Raw genomic sequence first — 16749 nt, forward strand, 5'->3', positions numbered from 1 at the left:
CAAATTAATCAGCGCCCAGACCATATAGCAAGATCGTATATGATATTTCTTTGACAGACCCTACCGTAAGGGGCATTAGTTTACAAAATATACCATTGCATCTTCCGAGTCTTCTTACGAAGTCACTGACATTTATTATTACATATTAAAATAACATCTTCGGAAAACAAATTAAGCAAAAGGTCCTTACAATTTACGCTAATATAGATTTTATTACCTGATAATAAATACGACGTATTTACGACTATCAAAAATTTCATATATATATTAAATGATGGAATGAATCAAAATATTATTTATATAAAGCAAGAATTATAACGCCAAGTGATCTATTTAAGTTTTTCTAAGCAAGGAAAATCATAATAAATATCCTTTGATTACACAATAAAATATCAAGAATCATAATTATAATCTGAGTATTTTCTCTTTTCACTTGAAAGCTAAACTCACTAATAAATTATTATGTGATTATATTCTCATGACCGATTCAGGCACATAACCTTTATGTATATACCGTGGTTTGTGTGCCTTGTTCTTTCGAATTTCGGCACAGGATATTTCTCAATAGAAAAACCCAATAAGATCTAACCTATCCGGCGCCATATTTATGCAGTGCAGACTCTGGAGTCTCTTACCCATTAAACTAAATAAAGCAGTTATGGTATCGAGCTTAAAAATAATGCAATTTCAATTACTGCTTCCGAAGCAATTGTGAGCTTGAAAATCTCTTCAACTGGAAGAGAAGGAAATCAACCAAGAGATTAGAGATGATTTCACATCGAAGGCGCTTCAAGAACGCATGTCTATTCAATCCTTCATAGGTATCCCACAAAAAAATATTAAAAGACAATGCTTCATTATTAAGCTTTGTGGTTTAAATCAATCGAGACGTATGGTATAATAATATCTTTTAGATAACAATACCGATAGGAGAATAGTCTCCTGGAATGCAAATGCCATTTGCTGGATTTATGCTACAGCGAACGACTCATTTCTATTTTGTTCTGCGTTTTATTTGAATTTTACCGTTATATATTACACCGGTTTTTTCATTTGCCACAAACATTTATACGAATTTATCCTTTTTTAACGACACAATAAAGGTTAATGTCCGTTAACAGTGTGTAAGCTACTCGAAGTATTGTCTTTGGGGACATATATTTCAATAACTCCGCTGTGGTATCGCGTATATAAATCGTTCTTTTAGACATTTGATAATAATTTACGTTGATAATTTTCATCTGTATAAAATTTTGTTGGTTTATTAAAGTTTAGCCGAGATTTATTAACGACGCCCGCGTTCGCAGCCAGTCAATATATAATTTAAATTGTTCTGCACGTCCGGTTAGTTTAATTTTATTCCTGTATAGAAAGAAATTCAAATTTTTATGACGATCGACCGTTGCCGTACGTTCATATAACAAAGGCGTGCGCTGACCGATACTGAATAATTAATGATAGTCCGACACGAAAAATGCTACTTCTGATCCCATTTCATACGAAACTATTTTAAAGCATAAATTAACCATAATATAACTCCGTCACGTTCATTGTGATTACCTTTGGAACTCAAAAATAGTTTAAATGTAGGAATGATTACAATAAAATTATGTTTTTATTTCTTTATAGACAATACAATGTTTAAAAACTAAGTATAGTAGCATAATAAGTTCAAATTTATCTATTTTTATATATCTATCTATTTCTGTATCCGTATATTATCTGTAACCTTGAAGTGTGAAAAAATGTTGTAAAAAGTTATTTCCCTCTGAAAAAACCATTTCTTGATAGTAAGTGTTCCTTCGAGTATCTTTCATCTATATGCGTGAATATCGAAAATCATATTTATTTTTATTAATTTATTTGCAAAGCCGACGTGATGTACAGAGTGTCTAATACTAAATATAAAGTCAGTCTTAAAAAATATTACCATGTACATCACTCTTACAGGCTAACTCATAATATAAGGCAAAAAAAAAAAAGTAATGAAACAGACAAAAAATACTACTGTTCTTATTAAAGAACAAATAAATTACAAAAAAAAATAAAATAAAAAAAACTAATTAAAATTATTAAGTAGACATCTAAGAAAAAACAACGAAAAAATATAAATACCTCTAATAGCATATACAACAGTGACATGAAAACATATTAAATTTAATACTGTGACATAACTGTGAAATAAAAAAAATCTTGTAATCAAGTTCGATCGTAAATATTAATTAGTTTTTAATTTGTTCATTTGCTTATATTTAGTGCATTTTTATAACTAGCTACCGTCCCGTCTTCGTACGGCTTAAATTTATACACAGTAACATTGAAAGTTCTTGAAATTGTAATTTTCAAAATTCCTTTCGAAGCGGCAGCATAGGTAATGTTACGTTATAAAATAATACTCTGATTCAAATTTCAAGTTTTAATTATTTTAGGCTTTTTCTGAACATTGATAATTGATCCATCAGGCTAAGCGATTTTATAAGTAATGTACTCCTGACCTAATCTCCCCAAAAATTAACAGCTCTAATTGGTAGGACATTTTTAGACATTGGTGGGTTCTCGCTTTTTTCATGAGAAGGTTTGGAACCTACTCCAATTTACTAATTTACTACTCCAATACAGGTTTGTGGATACACATGTGACAAACTTTTACTTAAGTTAGACAGCAGGTTAGCAGTTAACAGGTTACCTCACGATAAATATAAATTAAGCACAAGTATGCATAAACAGAAGTCCACTCATAGAGAGTATCACTTGGTCTCCTAATGCAATGGGACCCATCCCCACCATAAGGTGACTGAACCATTTCCGATCATGTCGGATTCGTCCCGAGGGTGAACCGGAAAGACTGGAAATAGCTTAGGAACAGGACAGTCGGCTTCACGTGCCTTCGAAATTCCGGATTGCCCAATTTCTTTTAACAAAAAAGTTTCTTTTCCTTCCCCAAATACGAACCTAGGAACTTCTGAGTTACAATCGTTCAACAACTAGAACAACGTGGCAATTGTGATAACTTAACAAGTTATCGCGTTTAATTATCGGTTAAATGAACTCCGAACGTTTGTGTATGAGGAAATTGTAATTAATTGTTGGTGAATAAACACGCTAAATGGCTCTGTCTTAGACAATGATATATTAGCGTAATATCCCTAATATTAATATTAAAATAGTCCATTTGTCTATATTACAGGCACAAGGTCTACATCTTAGTTCCTAAAATTGGTGGCGCATTGGTGCTGTAAGAAATACTTAAAATTTCTTACAGCACCAATGTCTTTGGGCGATGGTAACATCAGGTGGCCCATTTGCTCGATCGCCTACAAATTTAAATGAGAAGTTTCTTTTGCAATGCTTGTAATAAAAAAATTGCTTAACTGATTATACATAAAACGTACCATTTTCGCGTTTCAGCTTTTCTTCCTTTCCACTGACGATATATAATAGCTATGTCCTCTATATTTTACGATAGCAAATAATTAACATACAAACATATATAAAATATTAACAATAAAAACATTTCTATTGCTTTGCTTTGTTTTATTTTTTTGGTATAAAAAGGTAATTAATTTTGTGTATCCGTAAATTGGACCTAAATATCGTTGGAACGATATTTAGAACGCAGGTGCTGTGATTAATATCAATTCATCAAAGCACTTAAACGCAACATTACATTACTGAATCGTAAATCATGCTAACACACGTGTGTTTATCGTTTATCAACTATCTCGTTGACAAATTTGAAATATTTATGGTAATGTGACAATGCTTCGCCGTGGACTGAGGGCTCGTGACATCACTATCGCGTCTGTCACACTAACCCTCGTCATGTTACAATCCTCTTAAACGTCAGGGACGGTATTACCAAGTTTTAGCTGTTGTTCTTATTTAGGACGGTGTGCGATCATGTTTCCTATAAATATAACGTATCAAAATTATTTAAATCTGCCATAATTTTTATATATTATCTGAAGCACCAACTTTAATCGTTCAGGAATACGTGAACCAACGTTGGGCATAAACAGAAGTCGTTTTTTAAATTATTTATCTATACTAATATTATAAAGAGGTAAAATTTGTTTATTTGCATTTGTTGAAATTCTAAAACTGTTTTCTCTGGTAGATAGCTATATTATTTCAGAGTACAATAAAGTATAAACTCAATCAGTAGCCAGGGAGCGGAAGTGGCAAAGAAAATACGCACAATAGCGTCGATCTTCGCGAATGGCATCAAAAAGCAAGACGAAAAACAGTGTAAACGCCTTATTGTCGATGAGATACTCTTGAACTTTAGAGCCATCGTAATGTTATTGCGTCAAAGCCCGCGAGCCCTTACTCATTGGAGACGTCAATCAACTAAAATACATTGATAGTTGATGATGAATGTCCTATGTCCCCTAGATGGGGCAGAGGGCGTCCACAGATGTCCTCCATCGCGATCGGTCTTGGGCTTCAGCCTTCACCTCGCTCCACGTCATTCCGAGTCGCCAGGTTTGACGGGGACGGCCACGCTTTCTTTTCCCTTGGGGATTCCAGTCCAAAGCTTGTTTGGGAATATGGTCGGGGTCCCTTCGGAGCGTGTGTCCAATCCATCTCCACTTACGACGCTTGATCTGACTGTCGATCGGGCTCTCATGGCATTTCTCCAACAGCTCTAAGTTTGAGATGGTCTCGGGCCAGTAAATACCGAGGATGCGACGAAGACAGCGGTTGACGAAAACTTGGATTTGGCGTGAGATGTTCTTTGTAACCTTTCACGTTTCGCACCCGTAAAGCAACACGGATTTCACGTTGGACCCGAATATCTTAAGTTTAATCCTTCGGGTCAGTTTCCGTGATTGCCAAACAGGTCTCAGCTGCGCGAAGGTAGTTTGGGCTTTGGCTATCCGTGAAGCGATGTCCTCTTCACTTCCACCAGTCTCTGACACGACGCTCCCGAGGTATGTAAATTTGTGGACGCATTCCACTGCCTCTGTGCCAATCAGCAACGGTGAGCTATTCTTCAGACCAGTTCTCATCTCCTTGGTCTTCCGGATGTTGATTTTAAGCCCTGCTTTTGCCGCTTCCTGACTTAGATCGTTTAGCTTAGCTTGCATATCGGCGTGGGTATGACTCAGCAGGCATATGTCATCAGCGTAATCCAAGTCTTCCAAGACGTTGGATAATCCCCACTCAATGCCGCGGCGCCTGTGTTCTAAGATGCGAAGCAAAATTCCGTCTAGAACGACTAAGAAGAGTAGCGGCGATAGGACGCAGCCTTGGCGAACACCCGCGTGCACGGCAACGTCATCCGATATGAGGCCGTCGTGAGTTACTTTGCAAGAATACTTGTTGTAGATGCTTTGTAGCAAACGGACTATTTTCGGCGGCACTCCAATTTCCAAGAGGCGGGACCAGATGCTAGACCACTTCAACGTATCAAAGGCTTTTTCGAAGTCGACAAAGGTTAGATAAACCTCCCTCTGCCATTCTGATGCCTGCTCCAGTATGATTCGTAGAGTGTTGATCTGGTCCGTACATGAGCGGTTCCTCCGGAAACCAGCCTGCTCCTTGCGTAGAAAAGGCTCCACGGCCTTCGACAGTCTATCCAGGATGATCTTGCAGAAAACCTTAGAGGGAATCGATAGCAGAGTGATACCTCTCCAGTTATCGCATAGGCTTAGGTCCCCTTTCTTAGGAACAGTTATAAGGAGACCTTTGTTCCAATCATCAGGGAGCTCTTCAGCGGTCCAGATCCTTTCCATAAGAGGCGTCAGAACGTCGACGGCGGAGGATAAGTCAGCTTGTAGCATTTCCGCAGTTATCAGGTCGAGTCCTGGTGCTTTGCCTGTTTTCAAAGAGCGGACTGCCTCCGCAACTTCAGAGGCTGTCGGTGGTTTCGTGTTGATGTCGAGAAGTCGGGATGGTGGGGAACTTACTTGCGGTGCGTCAGGTGTCGAAGTCGAAGCAGCTGACAAACGGAAGACCTCTTCAAAGTGTTGACGCCAGCGTAGTAGCTGCCCTTCTGACGTTACAACGAACTGACCATCTTTATCCTTCAGTGGCTTCTTCTTTGACTTGCCGTTGCCTGCCAAGATTTTAGTGGCTTTGTACAAGTCCTTCAAGTTACCGGTGTTTGCAGCTTGTTGAGCACGATCAGCAATACCGTCAGCCCACTGCCTCCTATCTTTGCGGGTACTTCGATAAATTTCCTTGCGTTTCTGGCGGTATTGAGTGTTAAGGTCGGCTCGCATGGCGTCTTCATGGGTTTCAAGTAGTCTCAGATGTAGATTCCTGCGATCTACGATTAGGTTCCACGTGCGTTGTGACATCCAGTCCTCCCGAGAATGAGTTGATTTGTGCCCTAAGACGGTGGAGCTGGTCTCTGTATAGGCCACTTTGATGCGGTTCCACTCCTCGTCTAGTGTATCTGGAGCAGTGTCGAGCACAGAAAAGCGGTTGCGCAACTCGAGTTGGAAACTTTTACGCACATCTGAGTCATGCAGTTTGCTCATGTCAAACCTCCTTTCAATTTTGCCTAGACCTCCAGCCGCATGGGCTACTGCTACTTTGAGCCGGACTTCAGCAACCACCAGGTGGTGATCGCTATCAATATCGGCGCCCCTGCGGTTGCGGACGTCGAGCAGTGAAGAACGCCATTTGGAACTAATGGCAAGATGGTCAATTTGGTTTTTGGTGACCCCATCGGGAGAGTTCCACGTGTACTTATGGTTATCACCATGAATAAATAATGTTCCTCCGATGGTAAGGTCGTGGTTCTGGCAAAACTCGATAAATCTCTCTCCGTTCTCGTTGCACACTCCAAGTCCTTGTGTACCCATATGACGTTCGCGGTTAGTGTTAACACTCCCAACCTTTGCATTCAGGTCCCCCATGACGATGACGATGTCTTGCTTCTTGATGCTCATAAGGGTGGCGTTAAGGGCATTGTAGGAATCGTCCTTGGTATCCTCAGGTGATGTATTGGTTGGAGCATAGCACTGCACGATGGAAATCTTCATCATAGTTACAATATCTTAAATTCCACCATATGAGAATAAATGTTGTGCACACACAGATGCCAATGGATGTATTGTACTGCCTTTAAAATCTTCGGAGGCATATACTCATCCAGAAATTAGTAAAACTCCGGCATTTAAGCCTATATAGCGGCGTTGCGGTACTCCAATCCAGTCTAAGACTCAATACTTGACGACAAACAGAGAAAGCATCCATAAAATCCTAAGGATACGGCAATGGAGTAACAGTACCCTTACAATATACGAGGCACAAGGACTGGAATTACGAGACGGTCATCCCCATCAAATAAGCGACGAGAAGGTTAGAATTGCACAATTACGTATTCCATGCAGTTGTTGCAATATGACGTCACACGAAAAAAATCTTATATTATGCCGATGATAGCGAAGACAAAAAACAAGCACAAATTACAACTACCGAGAAGATTCTGGACTATAACCTGAAATATATATAGTAGAGACGATACAATAAGACACAGACTGGCCGAATACCATCCAGACCGCCCAAGGGATCCAAAATTCCAAGTAAACAAAAAAAAACCTTTATTTTTTTTATTTTGATACTGCCTGGTAATAATATAATACCAGGACCATAAAAAAGGCACTAGAAAAATAAAAATATCATTATCATATCATTTTATTTATTAATAAACTATTCATACGAACCCGGTACGGGTCTCTTGTTAGATACATCAAAGATATTTATTATTAAAAAAATATGTTTTAAAATTAAAACTAATTACACATAAGTAAATGCAATAGCAACACGTTTAAAAACTGACTTAATATATGTACTTTAAACGCTCACGATATTGTAACATTCGTGATTTATCCACGAAAATATCACTGGTGAAAACTGTCCAAAAAAGTCTCTGTTATTACTGGAGTAAATGGAAGAAATCAACATTATCGAATAAGCTACTTATAGTACTTATTATTATTTTTCGGTGATTTGGTTTAAATATTAAAGCTCGACTCAATACAACCGGAATTCAAGTGCGGTCAAGAGGGGTCCCAACCTCCCCAAAGTTGTACACGTATAATTGACAAACCTTCTAAAAGTAGACAATTTTATTATTTAAACTTCCTGTTTGAATCGTCTAAATTTATTTCATAATAAATGGTATCCTTATTAACTTCGCTCTCTACGCGATAACGGCCCTCTCCCGTCAGGTTTATCCTTTTGTTAATTTCTTTATAACTATATGTTTTCTTTATTACTTTGGTGTACATTAAAATAAATTCTATCCTTTTCTAATTTCTAAAATTTAATTTATATAGTGAATATAACAGCCCCCTCCTAGCTGTGCCCGAGACCGCGCCTGCCGGTATTAATCAGTTGCCAGAATCGATTGTGAATATTTATATCGAGAATAACCAAAATAGATAATTTTTAAAAATTTTGTTATTCATGTCTTATGTTATTTTATAGGAATATACTAGTTGTCGGCCGTTTAGAGCGTCGGCGTATAAGAGGTTAGTTCTGAAGTATTAGACGTAAAACATTATAGCCTATAACCTCACTTAGGTTTCAAGTTGCTTCATACAATATTGAAATAGGTTAAATGGTTTCAGTTCTATGTGTGTGCCCTAGCTGGTAAGTACAATAGAATTTTCATTCACTCATACACAATCACACTTATACACAACAACTTATAAAGTCAATCATAAAACAAGGAGGTTATCAATATATAGTATTTAAATATTTTGTACCTCATAAATCCACCGTTTATTGACTGAGGTATGATCGTATGGTCTCGTATAAATTAAAAAATTACCAATGCATGGGTCGAATGAAAATCTGCCGCATTTGTATCCACCATTCTTAAAAACTTTTCTTTAAAATAATGAGAGCTTAGGGCTGTAGTTACTGGTCGTTGCTATCCTCTATTTTAAAAGTAAGATTATTTGGTATTGCCCTAATATTACTCATAAGTGTGCTATCATTAAATGTCAATGACATATATTTCTTATCTAAAATGCAAATGTGATAAAGGTCGCGTGACAACAACGCTTGCTAAATTCTAAGAGACACAGTAGACATAATGATTACTTTTTTCCATTCATTTATTCATTCATTCATTCATTAATTTCTTTTTAATCTCATATGGGCTGCTACAATCTTAATCAGTATTATTAATATCAAAAATATGTTGATTAAAAACCATTCAACGCCTATCTTTATTTATTTTTTATGCCACTGGTTGGCAGATTAACAACTGGGGCATATGATGGTAAATCATCACTGTCCATTGAGATGTTACGTTCCTTGTACCTGTTACACTACCTCATTCACCCTTAAAACCAGAGCACAACAATACGAAAGATTGCTGCTTGACGGTGAATATATGATGAGCGGGAGGTACCTACCCAGACGGGCTTGCACAAAGCCCTGCCACTAACTTTATCACCAGTAGGTAAACTGTCTTAATTTACCTAAATAGAATCCGTAACCTGATGAAAAGACCACGAAAGCATATATATCTAAATATTTTTATTTTAAATTTGTTTTTATTTGTGCATCAATCATTTGAAAACTACTGAACGTATTCGTACGAGCCTATGACCAATTAAAGACGTCTGTATGTTATGTATGTATGGTTCCGGCTCAATGGAAACAAATGAACGATGATTTTAGTTCGTCTAATGTGTCACACATATCGTTATCATGATGAACAATAAAAGAATTAAACCGTTTCCTGTAAATGCAAATCAGAATTTACTTTTTTAGTATTGAAAAGCATTTAGTATTTTTTAAGTGTAGGTAATAAGATTAATTAATTAAAGCTTGGAATAAAACAAGCAAATCAAAGACAATGGCTGTTAGTTGTGATAATAGATTAATAAATGATAGATCCCTTGTTGAAAAAATAGTAATTAAATAAATTCCGCATTTAAACGCTGGTTATCTCTTTTTATTTAAGTGAATCTACATTTTATTTTATTGTACTGTATTAAGAACGATCTAACAAAAACCCTATTGGATTTATCCGTACATCGTCATTCGTTGTCAACGCTTATAGACTTAAAACTATACAATAATAACAAAATAAAATAAAAAAACAAAAAGCAGGTACATTACATATAAATAATGTTATAATTAGTTGTTTGTGTTTTTTTTTTTCATAAAACGGCGATAAGTGAATTGTCACTGTGACTATTCATTAACCGACTTAGAACAACATCATTTAGTATAGCGTATACAGATGTTCCGTGTATTGTATTAATTATTTTATATTTGCAAGATATATAATTATATTGATTTTTTGCACAGTTCTTAACGCTCATTAAAAAAATTATCGTATAACTCGATAACGTAATTTCGTATAATTTACTTTAAATTTGAATATTATTATATATTTAACGACGTAAAGTACGCCGTATGGTCTTGTATATACTCAGGGGCACATGTTACCTACCTATCAAACTACCAAACAAAGCCGACTAAGTCTTGTATTATGCAAACAAGCATGATGTAAGGCGTGGATTTATGAGAGAAGTTGGTTCGGGAATCACATGCCCGTGGGAATGGTTCGCTAGTAAATATATTCATATTTGGGCTTAAGAAGTGACGACTGCCCCTGGGAAAAACGCATGAGTGACAACAATTTATCGCTGTTGCGGTTGAGCGTAATTTGTTTTGGATTAAACAGAACAATAGTTATAGTTTTCAACTTTAATTATGAGTACAAGTCGTAATTGAAGATTATGGATTCGAACCGGTGATGCAATTCTATAAGAATTCACTTTGTATCTCACTTGTGAAATTTTAACTGACTTACGGTGATACGCCATTTTTATGCTTATATAATGTATATTTGATGATGATAATAAACCATATCACTTATCACATTTTGACATTTGACGCTCGTTTTTGACGAGAATTATGAATTTCTTTATACAGAATATACAGCGTGAAAACTGTGGCTACAATTTATATAATTCATTTCTTGTTTGGCAAAAGGAACTATGAAAACTAACGCATGAAAACCATGAAAATCTGCTGGATGTGTGACCCAACGACATTGGAACAGCGCAGTGGACAGGCTCTAAGCCTGAAAGTAATAAAAGTGTCCGCCCAGAATTCGATACCCAACCCAACATTTGAGAAAAATATTCGCATGTTCCGAACATATTTTTTAAAATTCATAATAATACTCGTCACCGTCAATAGTAACCAAAACAAACAATAAAAGACAATCGACTGATACACAGAAATTGAACTTTTGTTTCTTTGCCTTTTTATATATAAGTTTAGGCACACCGGGTTAAATTGTCGTTCTACCGTAGTTTGACATCAAGATTTTACGACTGGCATCGAATGTCTAATTTTGTTTGAATATGATCTTGATGCTGAGGGCACGGATAAATAAAGATTCTATATGCGAGTTGAAAATTGAACATCATATCCAATAATTTGACTTATTACGTAACGAGACTTGAGAATTTGAAAACATTTGAATAAAATAGTTAGTAGAAATTTTTAGTTTTCGGTTTAATAATACTTTCCAGAATAATAATTTGATAATTATAGCCAATGCTAATTGTCTTAATTAAAACCACACCTATTTTGATTTTAAAAACGATATGAGATGGCCCAGTGGTTAGAACGCGTGCATCTTAACCGATGATTTCGGGTTCAAACCCAGGCAGGCACCACTGAATTTTCATGTGCTTAATTTGTGTTTATAATTCATCTCGTGCTCGGCGGTGAAGGAAAACATCGTGAGGAAATCTGCATGTGTCTAATTTCAACGAAATTCTGCCACATGTGTATTCCGCCAACCCGCATTGGAGCAGCGTGGTGGAATATGCTCCAAATCTTCTCCTCAAAGGGAGAGGAGGCCTTTATCCCAGCAGTGGGACATTTACGGCCTGCTAATGCTAAAAAAATGCTAATGACTTACCAAGATGGGTACCGTTACAGACTATAAATATCTCATAAGCCCCATGGCTGGTCTAATGCGACATATTTCGCATATAAAGAAGGCTTGGAGTATAAATCTAAATCAAAATATTATTTATGCAAGTAGGCTCATTATAGCACTTTTGAATAGTCATGTTGCAGTGTTGAATTAAATTCAAAGCTGAGCATGTTCCAATACACTTGGTGCGAAAATAACTGGGTAGGTACCACCCAATCGTCAGACATTCGACAACAAATTCATGCTTAGTATCGTTGTGTTCCGGTTTGAAGAGACAAATGAGGAACAAGAGGCTTTACAAGCTAGTTCCCAAGATTGGGGCGTATTGGCGATGTAAGGAATTGTAAATATTTCTTACAGTGCCATTGAATTTAAATATTAAAAAAGAGTAACTACTGAGTTTCTTTCCGGTTCTTCTCGGTAGAACCTACATTCCGAACCAGTGGTAACTTCACTTAATATAGTTTGTGAAATGACGATTCAAAAGCCTAATTGAATAATGTTTATTTTGACTTGATTGTCTTTGGACTGTACTTGCCACTAACCATCAGGTGGACCATTTGTACGTCCGCCTGCCTAAATCATAAAAAAAAACACAAATTAAACAAATCGGACCTAATAGAGCTCGCTCAGATTTCATACTCGATACATCTAACAGAGTAACTATGCGAGTTTCTTGCCGTTTCCTCTCGCTGGAGGCTGCTCAAAAACGCTTCGTTGTGAAGTTTACTTGAATAAACTTGATTTGATTTGATTTGATTTATAACATTCCGTGTTCCGACCACCAAACCAGCTTGACTTGTTTATATATACAACACCACATTCCTCACAGGAGTAACATATACACAGAACTATTTCTAAACAATGCCCCAGTCGTAACGCAAAATGACTTTATATTGCACCTTCCATTTATCTAGTTAAAAATGTATGGAACTCAATAGAATGGCTTCGCTGGGAAATGGCGTAATACATTTCGGAGCTATCTACTTGATTTGAAATAGATGGCTTGTGTTTCGCGGATAAATTTAAAACGTTATTTATTATAAGCTTTATTTATTCAATCAAGAGCGATTTTATCAATTGTCATTATTTATTTTTCATTCTATTCTAGTTGATTTGTTAAATAATTGTGTCTTTTCTTTCAAATGTCAAATGTATAATGTAAGAGAGAGATAAACAATGTTTAATTAGACACACACTCAATTGGTTTTTAAATAAGACCATAAGTAATTTAAGAATATATAGATTAAAATAACTTTCATTAACGTATGTTTTTGAAAATATTTCTTATATTGGGAATAAAAAAGAAACTGGCTGCTATTTATTTTCGTTGTAATTACAACGTTTAAAAATACTAAAGTCGACATTCCAACAACAGTCGTACATTACTGTACCAGAAAATTTAATTGAAAAATAATTTACCCAACTACTATAATTTTAAAATCCAATTTACCAACACCTGCATACCAATGCCTCAACCGCTTTCCTAGCACGCGGGTGAAGCCGCAGGCGGAAGCTAGTATTTATTTTATTTTATGGCATTGGTTGGCGGACGAGCATATGGGCCACCTGATGATAAGTAGTCACCACCACCCATAGACAAAGGCGTTGTAAGATATATTAACCATTCTTTACATCAACTATGCGCCACCAAACTTGGGAAATAAGAAGTTATGTCCCTTGTGCCTGTGATTACACTGGCTCACTCACCCTTCTAGAATATCTGATGAATGGGCGGCACCTACTCAGACGGGCTTGCACAAAGCCCTACCACCAAGTATTAAATTTTATAAAACAATATTATGAAAATTTAAAAAATATTTAATACATAGAATCTATCAAATCGACGATACAAAGTGTGTCTTTCTTCAAACTTTAAACAAACGATAATTACTTGGACGATTCAATCTTTTCAAAACAAGCACCGTCAATTATTTTTATTTAGATTAATTGAGTTTCTAAAAGCCCGTATTTTGCCAGAGAACTTTATTTGCAAATAAAGCAGGTGACAATTTGATAAACGACTGTAATTTAACCAAATGCCGTTTGGAGGGGAATTCGTTGTCACTTTTACTGTGCTTTCGTAGAAATACTTTAGCAAAATAGCCTATAATACAATTTTATTTCACGTTTATTTCATTCGCGTTAAAAACTTTACTTGGTGACAATGTTGCCACTTTTTGTAAATTGGATCATTTATAAATTTATACATTATTGTCAAGTTTAAAAAAGGTTTTTAACAACGAGCTTTTATCATATTAATCCGTGTTTGTATTGAAAACTAATAAAAATTAGTACAGTCGATTAAATCGAATACAATTTCTGGCAAAATGAAAATTGTTGAAACAGTTTTAAAATTCAGTTATGTTTTTTTTCTAATACGTATATTTATTTATTTATGCTAGAGATTTTTACAATGGTTATTCTAAAATATATAAAATTTTATAACATATAAAGGGCTTGTAAACTCGTTTGAAAGCAATTATTGACATTACGTTTCCATTAAATGTCGATTAGTGTCAACACAAACTTGACAAAAAGCTAAAAACAGCAATGAAACAAGTGTATAAAGGAAATTAATGTCTGTACGTGCGTATTAACAGGCGAATTTAAACATTTTCACATTAACATGTACAGCGTGTAAATTTCCCATTGCTGGGCTAAGGCCTCCTCTTCCTTTTGAGGAGAACGTTAGGAGCATATTCCACCACGTTGCTCCAGTGCGGATTGGTGGATTCAAATGTGGCAAAATTTCGTTTATATTAGACATATGCAGGTTTTCTCACGATGTTTTCCTTCACCGCCAAGCATGAAATGAATTATAAATACAAATAAAGAACATGAAAATTCAGTGGTGTTTTCTGGGTTGAATCCGAAATCATCGTTTAAGCGTGTTTTAACCACTGGGCCATCTCGGCTCTTACGTATAGAATACGAATAATAATAGGCACTAAGATTATATATGGAACATTAGATGACAAGCTAATAGCTTTACAGCATCACCGGGCGTGTGACATTTGTCCTGCGTAGTTACCTAGTCTCACCCTTGAGATTGGCTGTGGTAATTAATAGATCAGCAGACATAATTATCATAACATTATTTGAATTCATGAGCCGAGATGGCCAGTGGTTAGAACGCGTACATCTTATAATACAATAAAACACTAACTAATAATGTTTCTAAGACAAATATCTAATGAGTGGATGTTATCTACCCGGACAAGCTTACACAAAGCCCTATCACCAAGAAAATATATTTAAATTTTATAATAATTTGAAAAAATAAAACCTTTCAGTTGAAATCGCGACGTGACAGATGATATCTCTGCAATATTACGTTGCAGTTGCTGCACTTCGCAACCCATTGTTCGGCAATAGTCAACGATTCGTCGTTCTCGTAATCAAGAAAACAATTCTTACAATTGTTGCATAGAAATGTACAAGTAAGAAATATAAATATCATCCAGTAATTGTCCTGTTTCGCGAGGCTTGTCAAAGGAAAGTTTTGTAATAATGAAAGTAGCGGGATGCTCGAAAACTTTTTCCCATTTTTACAAGAAGACAGATAAGCAACAATTCAGATAACATTCAATTAGCTTTTTGCAAGCGACAAACTTTTGAAATCTTCAGAAGGATTCCCTCTTTGAGGACTTGAAGAAAAATTATTTGTCGTATAAAGTTAATTTTATTACAAATACTATAAAAACTTTCTATCGAAACAAATGTAAATTCAAAATAATACAACAATAGTTAATTTCATAAATGCCTAAATGCTATTAAATATTAAATACATACATAGTAGACTTGTCTACGAAGCGTAATTCAGAAGCTACTATCGCCTTATTACCATTTACAAAAGATTATTAAGACTAAATTTATAAATAAATACCTTATTATTCATTAAAATAATAATTTTTAGAAAAAAATACCCTGGATCTAGGCTCGGGTTCCATCACAGGTTACTAATTATTGTTAAAAACCGCATTGAAAATCTATTTATTTAAAAAGAGCAACTATTCGAATTTCTATCCGTTTCTTCTCGCTGGAGGCTGCTTTTCGAAACGGTGGTAGTATTTAAATATTGACGATACAAAAAGGCTTTCATTGTGAATAAAATTGATTTACTTATTTAAGTCTAGTGAACGTCTTGTTCACGTTCATTCGTAGATAAAGTCGAAATATCGAGCTCCACCAAATAAAAATAACTAACATGATAAATATCCCGTTTTAAATACTTTTAGTAATAAAAATAACCACGTTTATTTAAAATCTTATATAAAATTGTTTTAATTGATTGAAGGCTACGAATAATGTAGGCAAACAATACTTAATATATTAGTCGTTCATTAATAATTGTAAACATAAATGTGAAAACTCCATCAGCTGTAAGAAAAACGAATCATATTTTGACTTTAGTAACCGAGTTACAAATAGGGTAAATATAGTAGACACTAAAGTTCACTCAAGTCAAATGCGAAAGAATAAATAAAAATTCACCGAACTAATGTTTTTCGCAACAGTTACATAACGGTAGGATCTTGTTAAAATCTTGCAAATTGCCTTATGGTAAGGGTATAGTATCAAATTGTTTCCGCATGCCACGGTGACAGGCTTCCAGCTGCCAGTTGACAACGGTCGGCCGGTGACACTATAATCTATTAGACCGGCCTCGGTTGAGCCTTACATAAAAATTGTAGCAAGCCGGCGACTTGTATATTTTTTAATATAGCAATTAAAAAAATATGTTATTTTTTTAAAGTATTATAAAAATATCAGTTAAAATTATTTTTTATATTATTTAATATATTAGT

This window comes from Vanessa atalanta, chromosome 5 (genome assembly GCF_905147765.1).
Source record: "Vanessa atalanta chromosome 5, ilVanAtal1.2, whole genome shotgun sequence".
NCBI lineage: Eukaryota > Metazoa > Arthropoda > Insecta > Lepidoptera > Nymphalidae > Vanessa > Vanessa atalanta.